This window comes from Phalangium opilio, unplaced genomic scaffold, assembly GCF_054372755.1.
Source record: "Phalangium opilio isolate 3A_F unplaced genomic scaffold, DU_Popi_V2 ptg000046l_1, whole genome shotgun sequence".
Taxonomy (NCBI): Eukaryota; Metazoa; Arthropoda; class Arachnida; order Opiliones; family Phalangiidae; genus Phalangium; species Phalangium opilio.
In genome coordinates this window covers 1,781,147-1,798,670 of record NW_028324169.1, presented here as the reverse complement: position 1 = coordinate 1,798,670, position 17,524 = coordinate 1,781,147, and the positions used below count along the sequence as shown (strand labels likewise).

The following is a 17,524-nucleotide window of genomic DNA, read 5'->3' as shown; positions in this document are numbered from 1 at the left end:
AATAAGGTAGATCTCTTCGAAAACTCATAATAACCAAGTATATATGATGACGTGGTTATCACGTCCGCCTAACACGCGGAAGGTGTCAGGTTCGAGCCCTGATAGATACATGTTTTGACCAACATGATTAGACATAGTTATAAGCTAGATCTCTTCGAAAACTTTATATTAACACGTATCTATGGTGTAGTGGCTACCACGTCCGCCTAACACGCGGAAGGTCCCAGGTTCGAGCCCTGGTAGGGACATGTTTGGACCATCGTGATTAGACATAATAATAGGGTAGATCTCTTCGAAAACTCACAATAACCAAGTATCTATGGTGTAGTGGTTATCACGTCCGCCCAACACGCGGAAAGTGTCAGGTTCGAGCCCTGATAGATACATGTTATGACCATCGTGATTAGACATAGTAATAAGCTAGATTTCTTCGAAAACTTAAATAAACACGTATCTATGGTGTAGTGGTTAGCACGTCCGCTTAATACGCGGAAGGTCCCAGGTTCGAGCCCTGATAGATACATGTTTTGACCATCGTGATTAGACATAGTTATAAGCTGGATCTCTTAGAAAACTTTATATTAACACATATCTATGGTGTAGTGGTTATCACGTCTGCCTAACACGCGGAAGGTCCCAGGTTTGAGCGCTGGAAGGGACATGTTTTGACCATCGTGATTAGACATAATAATAAGGTAGATCTCTTCGAAAACTCACAATAGCCAAGTATCTATGGTGTAGTGGTTATCACGTCCGCCTAACACGCGGAAGGTGTCAGGTTCGAGCCCTGATAGATACTTGTTTTAACCATCGTGATTAGACATAATAATAAGGTAGATCTCTTCGAAAACTCACAATAGCCAAGTATCTATGGTGTAGTGGTTATCACGTCTGCCTAACACGCGGAAGGTCCCAGGTTTGAGCGCTGGAAGGGACATGTTTTGACCATCGTGATTAGACATAATAATAGGGTAGATCTCTTCGAAAACTCACAATAACCAAGTATCTATGGTGTAGTGGTTATCACGTCCGCCCAACACGCGGAAGGTGTCAGGTTCGAGCCCTGATAGATACATGTTTTAACCATCGTGATTAGACATAATAATAAGGTAGAACTCTTCGAAAACTCACAATAGCCAAGTATCTATGGTGTAGTGGTTATCACGTCCGCCCAACACGCGGAAGGTGTCAGGTTCGAGCCGTGATAGATGCATGTTATGACCATCGTGATTAGACATATTAATAAGCTAGATCTCTTCGAAAACTTAAATTAACACGTATCTATGGTGTAGTGGTTATCACGTCCGCCCAACACGCGGAAGGTGTCAGGTTCGAGCCCTGATAGATACATGTTTTAACCATCGTGATTAGACATAATAATAAGGTAGATCTCTTCGAAAACTCACAATAGCCAAGTATCTATGGTGTAGTGGTTATCACGTCCGCCCAACACGCGGAAGGTGTCAGGTTCGAGCCCTGATAGATGCATGTTATGACCATCGTGATTAGACATATTAATAAGCTAGATCTCTTCGAAAACTTAAATTAACACGTATCTATGGTGTAGTGGTTATCACGTCTGCCTAACACGCTGAAGGTCCCAGGTTTGAGCGCTGGTAGGGATATGTTTTGACCATCGTGATTAGACATAATAATAGGGTAGATCTCTTCGAAAACTCACAATAACCAAGTAACTATGGTGTAGTGGTTATCACGTCCGCCTAACACGCGGAAGGTGTCAGGTTCGAACCCTGATAGATACATGTTTTGACCATCGTGATTAGACATAGTAATAAGCTGGATCTCTTCGAAAACTTTATATTAACACGTATCTATGGTGTGGTGGTTATCACGTCCGCCTAACACGCGGAAGGTCCCAGGTTCGAGCCCTTGTAGATACATGTTTTGACCATCGTGATTAGACATAATAATAAGGTAGATCTCTTCGAAAACTCATAATAACCAAGTATATATGATGACGTGGTTATCACGTCCGCCTAACACGCGGAAGGTGTCAGGTTCGAGCCCTGATAGACACATGTTTTGACCAACATGATTAGACATAGTTATAAGCTAGATCTCTTCGAAAACTTTATATTAACACGTATCTATGGTGTAGTGGCTACCACGTCCGCCTAACACGCGGAAGGTCCCAGGTTCGAGCCCTGGTAGGGACATGTTTGGACCATCGTGATTAGACATAATAATAGGGTAGATCTCTTCGAAAACTCACAATAACCAAGTATCTATGGTGTAGTGGTTATCACGTCCGCCCAACACGCGGAAAGTGTCAGGTTCGAGCCCTGATAGATACATGTTATGACCATCGTGATTAGACATAGTAATAAGCTAGATTTCTTCGAAAACTTAAATAAACACGTATCTATGGTGTTGTGGTTAGCACGTCCGCCTAATACGCGGAAGGTCCCAGGTTCGAGCCCTGATAGATACATGTTTTGACCATCGTGATTAGACATAGTTATAAGCTGGATCTCTTAGAAAACTTTATATTAACACGTATCTATGGTGTAGTGGTTATCACGTCTGCCTAACACGCTGAAGGTCCCAGGTTTGAGCGCTGGTAGGGATATGTTTTGACCATCGTGATTAGACATAATAATAAGGTAGATCTCTTCGAAAACTCACAATAACCAAGTATCTATGGTGTAGTGCTTATCACGTCCGCCCAACACGCGGAAGGTGTCAGGTTCGAGCCCTGATAGATGCATGTTATGACCATCGTGATTAGACATAGTAATAAGCTAGATCTTTTCGAAAACTTGAATTAACACGTATCTATGGTGTAGTCGTTATCACGTCCGCCTAACACGCGGAAGGTCCCAGGTTCGAGCCCTGATAGATGCATGTTTTGACCATTGTGATTAGACATGGTTATAAGCTGGATTTCTTAGAAAACTTTATATTAACACGTATCTATGGTGTAGTGGTTATCACGTCTGCCTAACACGCTGAAGGTCCCAGGTTTGAGAGCTGGTAGGGATATGTTTTGACCATCGTGATTAGACATAATAATAGGGTAGATCTCTTCGAAAACTCACAATAACCAAGTAACTATGGTGTAGTGGTTATCACGTCCGCCTAACACGCGGAAGGTGTCAGGTTCGAACCCTGATAGATACATGTTTTGACCATCGTGATTAGACATAGTAATAAGCTGGATCTCTTCGAAAACTTTATATTAACACGTATCTATGGTGTGGTGGTTATCACGTCCGCCTAACACGCGGAAGGTCCCAGGTTCGAGCCCTGGTAGATACATGTTTTGACCATCGTGATTAGACATAATAATAAGGTAGATCTCTTCGAAAACTCATAATAACCAAGTATATATGATGACGTGGTTATCACGTCCGCCTAACACGCGGAAGGTGTCAGGTTCGAGCCCTGATAGATACATGTTTTGACCAACATGATTAGACATAGTTATAAGCTAGATCTCTTCGAAAACTTTATATTAACACGTATCTATGGTGTAGTGGCTACCACGTCCGCCTAACACGCGGAAGGTCCCAGGTTCGAGCCCTGGTAGGGACATGTTTGGACCATCGTGATTAGACATAATAATAGGGTAGATCTCTTCGAAAACTCACAATAACCAAGTATCTATGGTGTAGTGGTTATCACGTCCGCCCAACACGCGGAAAGTGTCAGGTTCGAGCCCTGATAGATACATGTTATGACCATCGTGATTAGACATAGTAATAAGCTAGATTTCTTCGAAAACTTAAATAAACACGTATCTATGGTGTAGTGGTTAGCACGTCCGCCTAATACGCGGAAGGTCCCAGGTTCGAGCCCTGATAGATACATGTTTTGACCATCGTGATTAGACATAGTTATAAGCTGGATCTCTTAGAAAACTTTATATTAACACATATCTATGGTGTAGTGGTTATCACGTCTGCCTAACACGCTGAAGGTCCCAGGTTTGAGCGCTGGTAGGGATATGTTTTGACCATCGTGATTAGACATAATAATAAGGTAGATCTCTTCGAAAACTCCCAAAAGCCAAGTATATATGGTGTAGTGGTTATCACGTCCGCCTAACACGAGGAAGGTCCCAGGTTCGAGCCCTGATAGATACATGTTTGGACCATCGTGATTAGACATAGTAATAAGCTGGATCTCTTCGAAAACCTTATATTAACACGAATCTATGGTGTAGTGGTTACCACGTCTGCCTAACACGCGGAAGGTCCCAGGTTTGAGCGCTGGAAGGGACATGTTTTGACCATCGTGATTAGACATAATAATAAGGTAGATCTCTTCGAAAACTCACAATAGCCAAGTATCTATGGTGTAGTGGTTATCACGTCCGCCTAACACGCGGAAGGTGTCAGGTTCGAGCCCTGATAGATACTTGTTTTAACCATCGTGATTAGACATAATAATAAGGTAGATCTCTTTGAAAACTCACAATAGCCAAGTATCTATGGTGTAGTGGTTATCACGTCTGCCTAACACGCGGAAGGTCCCAGGTTTGAGCGTTGGAAGGGACATGTTTTGACCATCGTGATTAGACATAATAATAGGGTAGATCTCTTCGAAAACTCACAATAACCAAGTATCTATGGTGTAGTGGTTATCACGTCCGCCCAACACGCGGAAGGTGTCAGGTTCGAGCCCTGATAGATACATGTTTTAACCATCGTGATTAGACATAATAATAAGGTAGATCTCTTCGAAAACTCACAATAGCCAAGTATCTATGGTGTAGTGGTTATCACGTCCGCCCAACACGCGGAAGGTGTCAGGTTCGAGCCCTGATAGATGCATGTTATGACCATCGTGATTAGACATATTAATAAGCTAGATCTCTTCGAAAACTTAAATTAACACGTATCTATGGTGTAGTGGTTATCACGTCTGCCTAACACGCTGAAGGTCCCAGGTTTGAGCGCTGGTAGGGATATGTTTTGACCATCGTGATTAGACATAATAATAGGGTAGATCTCTTCGAAAACTCACAATAACCAAGTAACTATGGTGTAGTGGTTATCACGTCCGCCTAACACGCGGAAGGTGTCAGGTTCGAACCCTGATAGATACATGTTTTGACCATCGTGATTAGACATAGTAATAAGCTGGATCTCTTCGAAAACTTTATATTAACACGTATCTATGGTGTGGTGGTTATCACGTCCGCCTAACACGCGGAAGGTCCCAGGTTCGAGCCCTTGTAGATACATGTTTTGACCATCGTGATTAGACATAATAATAAGGTAGATCTCTTCGAAAACTCATAATAACAAAGTATATATGATGACGTGGTTATCACGTCCGCCTAACACGCGGAAGGTGTCAGGTTCGAGCCCTGATAGATACATGTTTTGACCAACATGATTAGACATAGTTATAAGCTAGATCTCTTCGAAAACTTTATATTAACACGTATCTATGGTGTAGTGGCTACCACGTCCGCCTAACACGCGGAAGGTCCCAGGTTCGAGCCCTGGTAGGGACATGTTTGGACCATCGTGATTAGACATAATAATAGGGTAGATCTCTTCGAAAACTCACAATAACCAAGTATCTATGGTGTAGTGGTTATCACGTCCGCCCAACACGCGGAAAGTGTCAGGTTCGAGCCCTGATAGATACATGTTATGACCATCGTGATTAGACATAGTAATAAGCTAGATTTCTTCGAAAACTTAAATAAACACGTATCTATGGTGTTGTGGTTAGCACGTCCGCCTAATACGCGGAAGGTCCCAGGTTCGAGCCCTGATAGATACATGTTTTGACCATCGTGATTAGACATAGTTATAAGCTGGATCTCTTAGAAAACTTTATATTAACACGTATCTATGGTGTAGTGGTTATCACGTCTGCCTAACACGCTGAAGGTCCCAGGTTTGAGCGCTGGTAGGGATATGTTTTGACCATCGTGATTAGACATAATAATAAGGTAGATCTCTTCGAAAACTCCCAAAAGCCAAGTATATATGGTGTAGTGGTTTTCACGTCCGCCTAACACGAGGAAGGTCCCAGGTTCGAGCCCTGATAGATACATGTTTGGACCATCGTGATTAGACATAGTAATAAGCTGGATCTCTTCGAAAACCTTATATTAACACGTATCTATGGTGTAGTGGTTGTCACGTCTGCCTAACACGCGGAAGGTCCCAGGTTTGAGCGCTGGAAGGGACATAATTTGACCATCGTGATTAGACATAATAATAAGGTAGATCTCTTCGAAAACTCACAATAGCCAAGTATCTATGCTGTAGTGGTTATCACGTCCGCCTAACACGCGGAAGGTCCCAGGTTTGAGCGCTGGAAGGGACATGTTTTGACCATCGTGATTAGACATAATAATAAGGTAGATCTCTTCGAAAACTCACAATAGCCAAGTATCTATGGTGTAGTGGTTATCACGTCCGCCTAACACGCGGAAGGTGTCAGGTTCGAGCCCTGATAGATACTTGTTTGGACCATCGTGATTAGACATAGTTATAAGCTGGAGCTCTTAGAAAGCTTTATATTAACACGTATCTATGGTGTAGTGGTTATCACGTCTGCCTAACACGCTGAAGGTCCCAGGTTTGAGCGCTGGTAGGGATATGTTTTGACCATCGTGATTAGACATAATAATAAGGTAGATCTCTTCGAAAACTCCCAATAGCCAAGTATATATGGTGTAGTGGTTATGACGTCCGCCTAACACGCGAAAGGTGTCAGGTTCGAGCCCTGATAGATACATGTTTGGACCATCGTGATTAGACATAGTAATAAGCTGGATCTCTTCGAAAACCTTATATTAACACGTATCTATGGTGTAGTGGTTATCACGTCTGCCTAACGCGCGGAAGGTCCCAGGTTTGAGCGCTGGTAGGGACATGTTTTGACCATCGTGATTAGACATAATAATAAGGTAGATCACTTTGAAAACTCCCAATAGCCAAGTATATATGGTGTAGTGGTTATCACGTCCGCCTAACACGCGAAAGGTGTCAGGTTCGAGCCCTGATAGATACATGTTTGGACCATCGTGATTAGACATAGTTATAAGCTGGAGCTCTTAGAAAGCTTTATATTAACACGTATCTATGGTGTAGTGGTTATCACGTCTGCCTAACTCGCTGAAGGTCCCAGGTTTGAGCGCTGGTAGGGATATGTTTTGACCATCGTGATTTGACATAATAATAAGGTAGATCTCTTCGAAAACTCCCAATAGCCAAGTATATATGGTGTAGTGGTTATCACGTCCGCCTAACACGCGAAAGGTGTCAGGTTCGAGCCCTGATAGATACATGTTTGTACCATCGTGATTAGACATAGTAATAAGCTGGATCTCTTCGAAAACCTTATATTAACACGAATCTATGGTGTAGTGGTTATCACGTCCGCCTAACACGCGGAAGGTCCCAGGTTCGAGCCCTGGTAGGGACATGTTTGGACCATCGTGATTAGACATAATAATAGGGTAGATCTCTTCGAAAACTCACAATAACCAAGTATCTATGGTGTAGTGGTTATCACGTCCGCCCAACACGCGGAAAGTGTCAGGTTCGAGCCCTGATAGATACATGTTATGACCATCGTGATTAGACATAGTAATAAGCTAGATTTCTTCGAAAACTTAAATAAACACGTATCTATGGTGTTGTGGTTAGCACGTCCGCCTAATACGCGGAAGGTCCCAGGTTCGAGCCCTGATAGATACATGTTTTGACCATCGTGATTAGACATAGTTATAAGCTGGATCTCTTAGAAAACTTTATATTAACACGTATCTATGGTGTAGTGGTTATCACGTCTGCCTAACACGCTGAAGGTCCCAGGTTTGAGCGCTGGTAGGGATATGTTTTGACCATCGTGATTAGACATAATAATAAGGTAGATCTCTTCGAAAACTCCCAAAAGCCAAGTATATATGGTGTAGTGGTTTTCACGTCCGCCTAACACGAGGAAGGTCCCAGGTTCGAGCCCTGATAGATACATGTTTGGACCATCGTGATTAGACATAGTAATAAGCTGGATCTCTTCGAAAACCTTATATTAACACGTATCTATGGTGTAGTGGTTGTCACGTCTGCCTAACACGCGGAAGGTCCCAGGTTTGAGCGCTGGAAGGGACATAATTTGACCATCGTGATTAGACATAATAATAAGGTAGATCTCTTCGAAAACTCACAATAGCCAAGTATCTATGCTGTAGTGGTTATCACGTCCGCCTAACACGCGGAAGGTCCCAGGTTTGAGCGCTGGAAGGGACATGTTTTGACCATCGTGATTAGACATAATAATAAGGTAGATCTCTTCGAAAACTCACAATAGCCAAGTATCTATGGTGTAGTGGTTATCACGTCCGCCTAACACGCGGAAGGTGTCAGGTTCGAGCCCTGATAGATACTTGTTTGGACCATCGTGATTAGACATAGTTATAAGCTGGAGCTCTTAGAAAGCTTTATATTAACACGTATCTATGGTGTAGTGGTTATCACGTCTGCCTAACACGCTGAAGGTCCCAGGTTTGAGCGCTGGTAGGGATATGTTTTGACCATCGTGATTAGACATAATAATAAGGTAGATCTCTTCGAAAACTCCCAATAGCCAAGTATATATGGTGTAGTGGTTATGACGTCCGCCTAACACGCGAAAGGTGTCAGGTTCGAGCCCTGATAGATACATGTTTGGACCATCGTGATTAGACATAGTAATAAGCTGGATCTCTTCGAAAACCTTATATTAACACGTATCTATGGTGTAGTGGTTATCACGTCTGCCTAACGCGCGGAAGGTCCCAGGTTTGAGCGCTGGTAGGGACATGTTTTGACCATCGTGATTAGACATAATAATAAGGTAGATCTCTTTGAAAACTCCCAATAGCCAAGTATATATGGTGTAGTGGTTATCACGTCCGCCTAACACGCGAAAGGTGTCAGGTTCGAGCCCTGATAGATACATGTTTGGACCATCGTGATTAGACATAGTTATAAGCTGGAGCTCTTAGAAAGCTTTATATTAACACGTATCTATGGTGTAGTGGTTATCACGTCTGCCTAACACGCTGAAGGTCCCAGGTTTGAGCGCTGGTAGGGATATGTTTTGACCATCGTGATTTGACATAATAATAAGGTAGATCTCTTCGAAAACTCCCAATAGCCAAGTATATATGGTGTAGTGGTTATCACGTCCGCCTAACACGCGAAAGGTGTCAGGTTCGAGCCCTGATAGATACATGTTTGTACCATCGTGATTAGACATAGTAATAAGCTGGATCTCTTCGAAAACCTTATATTAACACGAATCTATGGTGTAGTGGTTATCACGTCTGCCTAACACGCGGAAGGTCCCAGGTTTGAGCGCTGGAAGGGACATGTTTTGACCTTCGTGATTAGACATACTAATAAGGTAGATCTCTTCGAAAACTCACAATAGCCAAGTATCTATGGTGTAGTGGTTATCACGTCCGCCTAACACGCGGAAGGTGTCAGGTTCGAGCCCTGATAGATACTTGTTTTAACCATCGTGATTAGACATAATAATAAGGTAGATCTCTTCGAAAACTCACAATAGCCAAGTATCTATGGTGTAGTGGTTATCACGTCTGCCTAACACGCGGAAGGTCCCAGGTTTGAGCGCTGGAAGGGACATGTTTTGACCATCGTGATTAGACATAATAATAGGGTAGATCTCTTCGAAAACTCACAATAACCAAGTATCTATGGTGTAGTGGTTATCACGTCCGCCCAACACGCGGAAGGTGTCAGGTTCGAGCCCTGATAGATACATGTTTTAACCATCGTGATTAGACATAATAATAAGGAAGATCTATTCGAAAACTCACAATAGCCAAGTATCTGTGGTGTAGTGGTTATCACGTCCGCCGAACACGCGGAAGGTGTCAGGTTCGAGCCCTGATAGATGCATGTTATGACCATCGTGATTAGACATATTAATAAGCTAGATCTCTTCGAAAACTTAAATTAACACGTATCTATGGTGTAGTGGTTATCACGTCTGCCTAACACGCTGAAGGTCCCAGGTTTGAGCGCTGGTAGGGATATGTTTTGACCATCGTGATTAGACATAATAATAGGGTAGATCTCTTCGAAAACTCACAATAACCAAGTATCTATGGTGTAGTGGTTATCACGTCCGCCCAACACGCGGAAGGTGTCAGGTTCGAGCCTTGATAGATACATGTTTTAACCATCGTGATTAGACATAATAATAAAGTTGATCTCTTCGAAAACTCACAATAGCCAAGTAACTATGGTGTAGTGGTTATCACGTCCGCCCAGCACGCGGAAGGTGTCAGGTTCGAGCCCTGATAGATGCATGTTATGACCATCGTGATTAGACATAGTAATAAGCTAGATCTTTTCGAAAACTTGAATTAACACGTATCTATGGTGTAGTCGTTATCACGTCCGCCTAACACGCGGAAGGTCCCAGGTTCGAGCCCTGATAGATGCATGTTTTGACCATTGTGATTAGACATGGTTATAAGCTGGATCTCTTCGAAAACTTGAATTAACACGTATCTATGGTGTAGTGGTTATCACGTCTGCCTAACACGCGGAAGGTGTCAGGTTCGAGCCCTGATAGATACATGTTTTAACCATCGTGATTAGACATAATAATAAGGTAGATCTCTTTGAAAACTCACAATAGCCAAGTATCTGTGGTGTAGTGGTTATCACGTCCGCCCAACACGCGGAAGGTGTCAGGTTCGAGCCCTGATAGATGCATGTTATGACCATCGTGATTAGACATATTAATAAGCTAGATCTCTTCGAAAACTTAAATTAACACGTATCTATGGTGTAGTGGTTATCACGTCTGCCTAACACGCTGAAGGTCCCAGGTTTGAGCGCTGGTAGGGATATGTTTTGACCATCGTGATTAGACATAATAATAGGGTAGATCTCTTCAAAAACTCACAAAAACCAAGTATCTATGGTGTAGTGGTTATCACGTCCGCCCAACACGCGGAAGGTGTCAGGTTCGAGCCTTGATAGATACATGTTTTAACCATCGTGATTAGACATAATAATAAAGTTGATCTCTTCGAAAACTCACAATAGCCAAGTAACTATGGTGTAGTGGTTATCACGTCCGCCCAGCACGCGGAAGGTGTCAGGTTCGAGCCCTGATAGATGCATGTTATGACCATCGTGATTAGACATAGTAATAAGCTAGATCTTTTCGAAAACTTGAATTAACACGTATCTATGGTGTAGTCGTTATCACGTCCGCCTAACACGCGGAAGGTCCCAGGTTCGAGCCCTGATAGATGCATGTTTTGACCATTGTGATTAGACATGGTTATAAGCTGGATCTCTTCGAAAACTTGAATTAACACGTATCTATGGTGTAGTGGTTATCACGTCTGCCTAACACGCGGAAGGTCCCAGGTTTTCGCGCTGGTAGGGACATGTTTTGACCATCGTGATTAGACATAATAATAAGGTAGATCTCTTCGAAAACTCCCAATAGCCAAGTATATATGGTGTAGTGGTTATCACGTCCGCCTAACACGCGAAAGGTGTCAGGTTCGAGCCCTGATAGATTCATGTTTGGACCATCGTGATTAGACATAGTAATAAGCTGGATCTCTTCGAAAACCTTATATTAACACATATCTATGGAGTAGTGGTTATCACGTCTGCCTAACACGCGGAAGGTCCCAGGTTTTAGCGCTGGTAGGGACATGTTTTGACCCTCGTGATTAGACATAATAATAAGGTAGATCTCTTCGAAAACTCCCAATAGCCAAGTATATATGGTGTAGTGGTTATCACGTCCGCCTAACACGCGAAAGGTGTCAGGTTCGAGCCGTGATAGATACATGTTTGGACCATCGTGATTAGACATAGTAATAAGCTGGATCTCTTCGAAAACCTTATATTAACACGTATCTATGGTGTAGTGGTTATCACGTCTGCCTAACGCGCGGAAGGTCCCAGGTTTGAGCGCTGGTAGGGACATGTTTTGACCATCGTGATTAGACATAATAATAAGGTAGATCTCTTCGAAAACTTACAATAGCCAAGTATCTATGGTGTAGTGGTTATCACGTCCGCCTAACACGCGGAAGGTGTCAGGTTCGAACCCTGATAGATACATGTTTTGACCATCGTGATTAGACATAGTAATAAGCTGGATCTCTTCGAAAACTTTATATTAACACGTATCTATGGTGTGGTGGTTATCACGTCCGCCTAACACAAGGAAGGTCCCAGGTTCGAGCCCTGGAAGATACATGTTTTGACCATCGTGATTAGACATAATAATAAGGTAGATCTCTTCGAAAACTCATAATAACCAAGTATATATGATGACGTGGTTTTCACGTCCGCCTAACACGCGGAAGGTGTCAGGTTCGAGCCCTGATAGATACATGTTTTGACCAACATGATTAGACATAGTTATAAGCTAGATCTCTTCGAAAACTTTATATTAACACGTATCTATGGTGTAGTGGCTACCACGTCCGCCTAACACGCGGAAGGTCCCAGGTTCGAGCCCTGGTAGGGACATGTTTGGACCATCGTGATTAGACATAATAATAGGGTAGATTTCTTCGAAAACTCACAATAACCAAGTATCTATGGTGTAGTGGGTATCACGTCCGCCCAACACGCGGAAAGTGTCAGGTTCGAGCCCTGATAGATACATGATATGACCATCGTGATTAGACATAGTAATAAGCTAGATTTCTTCGAAAACTTAAATAAACACGTATCTATGGTGTAGTGGTTAGCACGTCCGCCTAATACGCGGAAGGTCCCAGGTTCGAGCCCTGATAGATACATGTTTTGACCATCGTGATTAGACATAGTTATAAGCTGGATCTCTTCGAAAACCTTATATTAACACGTATCTATGGTGTAGTGGTTGTCACGTCTGCCTAACACGCGGAAGGTCCCAGGTTTGAGCGCTGGAAGGGACATAATTTGACCATCGTGATTAGACATAATAATAAGGTAGATCTCTTCGAAAACTCACAATAGCCAAGTATCTATGCTGTAGTGGTTATCACGTCCGCCTTACACGCGGAAGGTGTCAGGTTCGAGCCCTGATAGATACATGTTTTAACCATCGTGATTAGACACAATAATAAGGTAGATCTCTTCGAAAACTCACAATAGCCAAGTATCTATGGTGTTGTGGTTATCACGTCCGCCCAACACGCGGAAGGTCCCAGGTTCGAGCCCTGATAGATGCATGTTTTGACCATTGTGATTAGACATGGTTATAAGCTGGATCTCTTAGAAAACTTTATATTAACACGTATCTATGGTGTAATGGTTATCACGTCTGCCTAACACGCTGAAGGTCCCAGGTTTGAGCGCTGGTAGGGATATGTTTTGACCATCGTGATTAGACATAATAATAGGGTAGATCTCTTCGAAAACTCACAATAACCAAGTATCTATGGTGTAGTGGTTATCACGTGCGCCCAACACGCGGAAGGTGTCAGGTTCGAGCCCTGATAGATACATGTTTTAACCATCGTGATTAGACATAATAATAAAGTTGATCTCTTCGAAAACTCACAATAGCCAAGTATCTATGGTGTAGTGGTTATCACGTCCGCCCAACACGCGGAAGGTGTCAGGTTCGAGCCCTGATAGATGCATGTTATGACCATCGTGATTAGACATAGTAATAAGCTAGATCTCTTCGAAAACTTGAATTAACACGTATCTATGGTGTAGTGGTTATCACGTCCGCCTAACACGCGGAAGGTCCCAGGTTCGAGCCCTGATAGATGCATGTTTTGACCATTGTGATTAGACATGGTTATAAGCTGGATCTCTTAGAAAACTTTACATTAACACGTATCTATGGTGTAGTGGTTATCACGTCTGCCTAACACGCTGAAGGTCCCAGGTTTGAGCGCTGGTAGGGATATGTTTTGACCATCGTGATTTGACATAATAATAAGGTAGATCTCTTCGAAAACTTACAATAGCCAAGTATATATGGTGTAGTGGTTATCACGTCCGCCTAACACGCGAAAGGTGTCAGGTTCGAGCCCTGATAGATACATGTTTGTACCATCGTGATTAGACATAGTAATAAGCTGGATCTCTTCGAAAACCTTATATTAACACGTATCTATGGAGTAATGGTTATCACGTCTGCCTAACACGCGGAAGGTCCCAGGTTTTAGCGCTGGTAGGGACATGTTTTGACCATCGTGATTAGACATAATAATAAGGTAGATCTCTTCGAAAACTCCCAATAGCCAAGTATATATGGTGTAGTGGTTGTCACGTCCGCCTAACACGCCAAAGGTGTCAGGTTCGAGCCGTGATAGATACATGTTTGGACCATCGTGATTAGACATAGTAATAAGCTGGATCTCTTCGAAAACCTTATATTAACACGTATCTATGGTGTAGTGGTTATCACGTCTGCCTAACGCGCGAAAGGTCCCAGGTTTGAGCGCTGGTAGGGACATGTTTTGACCATCGTGATTAGACATAATAATAAGGTAGATCTCTTCGAAAACTTACAATAGCCAAGTATCTATGGTGTAGTGGTTATCACGTCCGCCTAACACACGGAAGGTGTCAGGTTCGAACCCTGATAGATACATGTTTTGACCATCGTGATTAGACATAGTAATAAGCTGGATCTCTTCGAAAACTTTATATTAACACGTATCTATGGTGTGGTGGTTATCACGTCCGCCTAACACGCGGAAGGTCCCAGGTTCGAGCCCTGGTAGATACATGTTTTGACCATCGTGATTAGACATAATAATAAGGTAGATCTCTTCGAAAACTCATAATAACCAAGTATATATGATGACGTGGTTTTCACGTCCGCCTAACACGCGGAAGGTGTCAGGTTCGAGCCCTGATAGATACATGTTTTGACCAACATGATTAGACATAGTTATAAGCTAGATCTCTTCGAAAACTTTATATTAACACGTATCTATGGTGTAGTGGCTACCACGTCCGCCTAACACGCGGAAGGTCCCAGGTTCGAGCCCTGGTAGGGACATGTTTGGACCATCGTGATTAGACATAATAATAGGGTATATCTCTTCGAAAACTCACAATAACCAAGTATCTATGGTGTAGTGGGTATCACGTCCGCCCAACACGCGGAAAGTGTCAGGTTCGAGCCCTGATAGATACATGATATGACCATCGTGATTAGACATAGTAATAAGCTAGATTTCTTCGAAAACTTAAATAAACACGTATCTATGGTGTAGTGGTTAGCACGTCCGCCTAATACGCGGAAGGTCCCAGGTTCGAGCCCTGATAGATACATGTTTTGACCATCGTGATTAGACATAGTTATAAGCTGGATCTCTTTGAAAACTTTATATTAACACGTATCTATGGTGTAGTGGTTATCACGTCTGCCTAACACGCTGAAGGTCCCAGGTTTGAGCGCTGGTAGGGATATGTTTTGACCATCGTGATTAGACATAATAATAAGGTAGATCTCTTCGAAAACTCCCAAAAGCCAAGTATATATGGTGTAGTGGTTATCACGTCCGCCTAACACGAGGAAGGTCCCAGGTTCGAGCCCTGATAGATACATGTTTGGACCATCGTGATTAGACATAGTAATAAGCTGGATCTCTTCGAAAACCTTATATTAACACGTATCTATGGTGTAGTGGTTGTCACGCCTGCCTAACACGCGGAAGGTCCCAGGTTTGAGCGCTGGAAGGGACATAATTTGACCATCGTGATTAGACATAATAATAAGGTACATCTCTTCGAAAACTCACAATAGCCAAGTATCTATGGTGTTGTGGTTATCACGTCCGCCCAACACGCGGAAGGTGTCAGGTTCGAGCCCTGATAGATACATGTTTTAACCATCGTGATTAGACACAATAATAAGGTAGATCTCTTCGAAAACTCGCAATAGCCAAGTATCTATGGTGTTGTGGTTATCACGTCCGCCCAACACGCGGAAGATGTCAGGTTCGAGCCCTGATAGATACATGTTTTAACCATCGTGATTAGACATAATAATAAGGTAGATCTCTTCGAAAACTCACAATAGCCAAGTATCTATGGTGTAGTGGTTATCACGTCCGTCCAACACGCGGAAGGTGTCAGGTTTGAGCCCTGATAGATGCATGTTATGAACATCGTGATTAGACATAGTAATAAGCTAGATCTCTTCGAAAACTTAAATTAACACGTATCTATGGTGTAGTGGTTATCACGTCCGCCTAACACGCGGAAGTTCCCAGGTTCGAGCCCTGATAGATACATGTTTTGACCATCGTGATTAGACATGGTTATAAGCTGGATCTCTTAGAAAACTTTATATTAACACGTATCTCTGGTGTAGTGGTTATCACGTCTGCCTAACACGCTGAAGGTCCCAGGTTTGAGCGCTGGTAGGGATATGTTTTGACCATCGTGATTAGACATAATAATAAGGTAGATCTCTTCAAAAACTCCCAATAGCCAAGTATATATGGTGTAGTGGTTATCACGTCCGCCTAACACGCGAAAGGTGTCAGGTTCGAGCCCTGATAGATACATGTTTGGACCATCGTGATTAGACATAGTAATAAGCTGGATCTCTTTGAAAACCTCATATTAACACGTATCTATGGTGTAGTGGTTATCACGTCTGTTACGTCTTAATACTGAAGAGTTGGTATATGTGGGAATAACTTTAATCTAGACTTGGTAACGCATTGCAAGTAGTGGTTTATTTTACTATAAAAACTTAACTCTTATTGAGTTGCGTACATGGTATCTTAAAGACTTATACTGGTTACAAATTAAAGCTAGCTTACAACTGATAACTGAAGTGACAACTGCCTTTTTCGTTACACAATCTTAGTATATACACAGATATATAAAAAAACTAGTTGAGTTAAAACACTAATCTTATTTCTAATATTATTTTGGTCTATTCGCCTATTTTTTAGTCTAAGTCTCAACAACGTCTGCCTAACACGCGGAAGGTCCCAGGTTTGAGCGCTGGTAGGGACATGTTTTGACCATCGTGATTAGACATAGTAATAAGCTGTATCTCTTCGAAAACTTTATATTAACACGTATCTATGGTGTGGTGGTTATGACGTCCGCCTAACACGCGGATGGTCCCAGGTTCGAGCCCTGGTAGATACATGTTTTGACCATCGTGATTAGACATAATAATAAGGTAGATCTCTTCGAAAACTCACAATAACCAAGTATCTATGGTGTAGTGGCTATCACGTCCGCCCAACACGCGGAAGGTGTTGGGTTCGAGCCCTGATAGATACATGTTATGACCATCGTGATTAGACATAGTAATAAGCAAGATCTCTTCGAATACTTAAATTAACACGTATCTATGGTGTAGTGGTTATCACGTCCGCCTAACACGCGGAGGGTCCCTGGTTCGAGCCCTGATAGATACATGTTTTGACCATCGTGATTAGACATAGTTATAAGCTGGATCTCTTAGAAAACTTTATATTAACACGTATCTATGGTGTAGTGGTTATCACGTCTGCCTAACATGCGGAAGGTCCCAGGTTTGAGCGCTGGTAGGGATA

At 42.6% G+C, this 17,524-nt stretch overlaps 10 non-coding genes across 10 annotated transcripts; all 10 read left to right on the top strand.

Moving 5' to 3' along the window:
• Positions 1–450: 450 nt before the first annotated feature.
• TRNAI-AAU (transfer RNA isoleucine (anticodon AAU)) lies at positions 451–523 on the top strand. Its single transcript has one exon. It is a non-coding gene; the product is annotated as a tRNA-Ile (tRNA).
• A 1,856-nt stretch (positions 524–2,379) lies between these two features.
• On the top strand, positions 2,380–2,452 carry TRNAI-AAU (transfer RNA isoleucine (anticodon AAU)). Its single transcript has one exon. It is a non-coding gene; the product is annotated as a tRNA-Ile (tRNA).
• Positions 2,453–3,206: 754 nt separating this feature from the next.
• On the top strand, positions 3,207–3,279 carry TRNAV-AAC (transfer RNA valine (anticodon AAC)). The gene has a single exon. It is a non-coding gene; the product is annotated as a tRNA-Val (tRNA).
• Positions 3,280–3,757: 478 nt separating this feature from the next.
• TRNAI-AAU (transfer RNA isoleucine (anticodon AAU)) lies at positions 3,758–3,830 on the top strand. The gene has a single exon. It is a non-coding gene; the product is annotated as a tRNA-Ile (tRNA).
• Positions 3,831–5,687: 1,857 nt separating this feature from the next.
• Positions 5,688–5,760, top strand: TRNAI-AAU (transfer RNA isoleucine (anticodon AAU)). Its single transcript has one exon. It is a non-coding gene; the product is annotated as a tRNA-Ile (tRNA).
• Positions 5,761–7,618: 1,858 nt separating this feature from the next.
• TRNAI-AAU (transfer RNA isoleucine (anticodon AAU)) lies at positions 7,619–7,691 on the top strand. Its single transcript has one exon. It is a non-coding gene; the product is annotated as a tRNA-Ile (tRNA).
• A 4,337-nt stretch (positions 7,692–12,028) lies between these two features.
• Positions 12,029–12,101, top strand: TRNAV-AAC (transfer RNA valine (anticodon AAC)). The gene has a single exon. It is a non-coding gene; the product is annotated as a tRNA-Val (tRNA).
• Positions 12,102–12,717: 616 nt separating this feature from the next.
• TRNAI-AAU (transfer RNA isoleucine (anticodon AAU)) lies at positions 12,718–12,790 on the top strand. Its single transcript has one exon. It is a non-coding gene; the product is annotated as a tRNA-Ile (tRNA).
• Positions 12,791–14,648: 1,858 nt separating this feature from the next.
• Positions 14,649–14,721, top strand: TRNAV-AAC (transfer RNA valine (anticodon AAC)). The gene has a single exon. It is a non-coding gene; the product is annotated as a tRNA-Val (tRNA).
• Positions 14,722–15,199: 478 nt separating this feature from the next.
• Positions 15,200–15,272, top strand: TRNAI-AAU (transfer RNA isoleucine (anticodon AAU)). The gene has a single exon. It is a non-coding gene; the product is annotated as a tRNA-Ile (tRNA).
• The last annotated feature ends 2,252 nt before the right edge of the window (positions 15,273–17,524 follow it).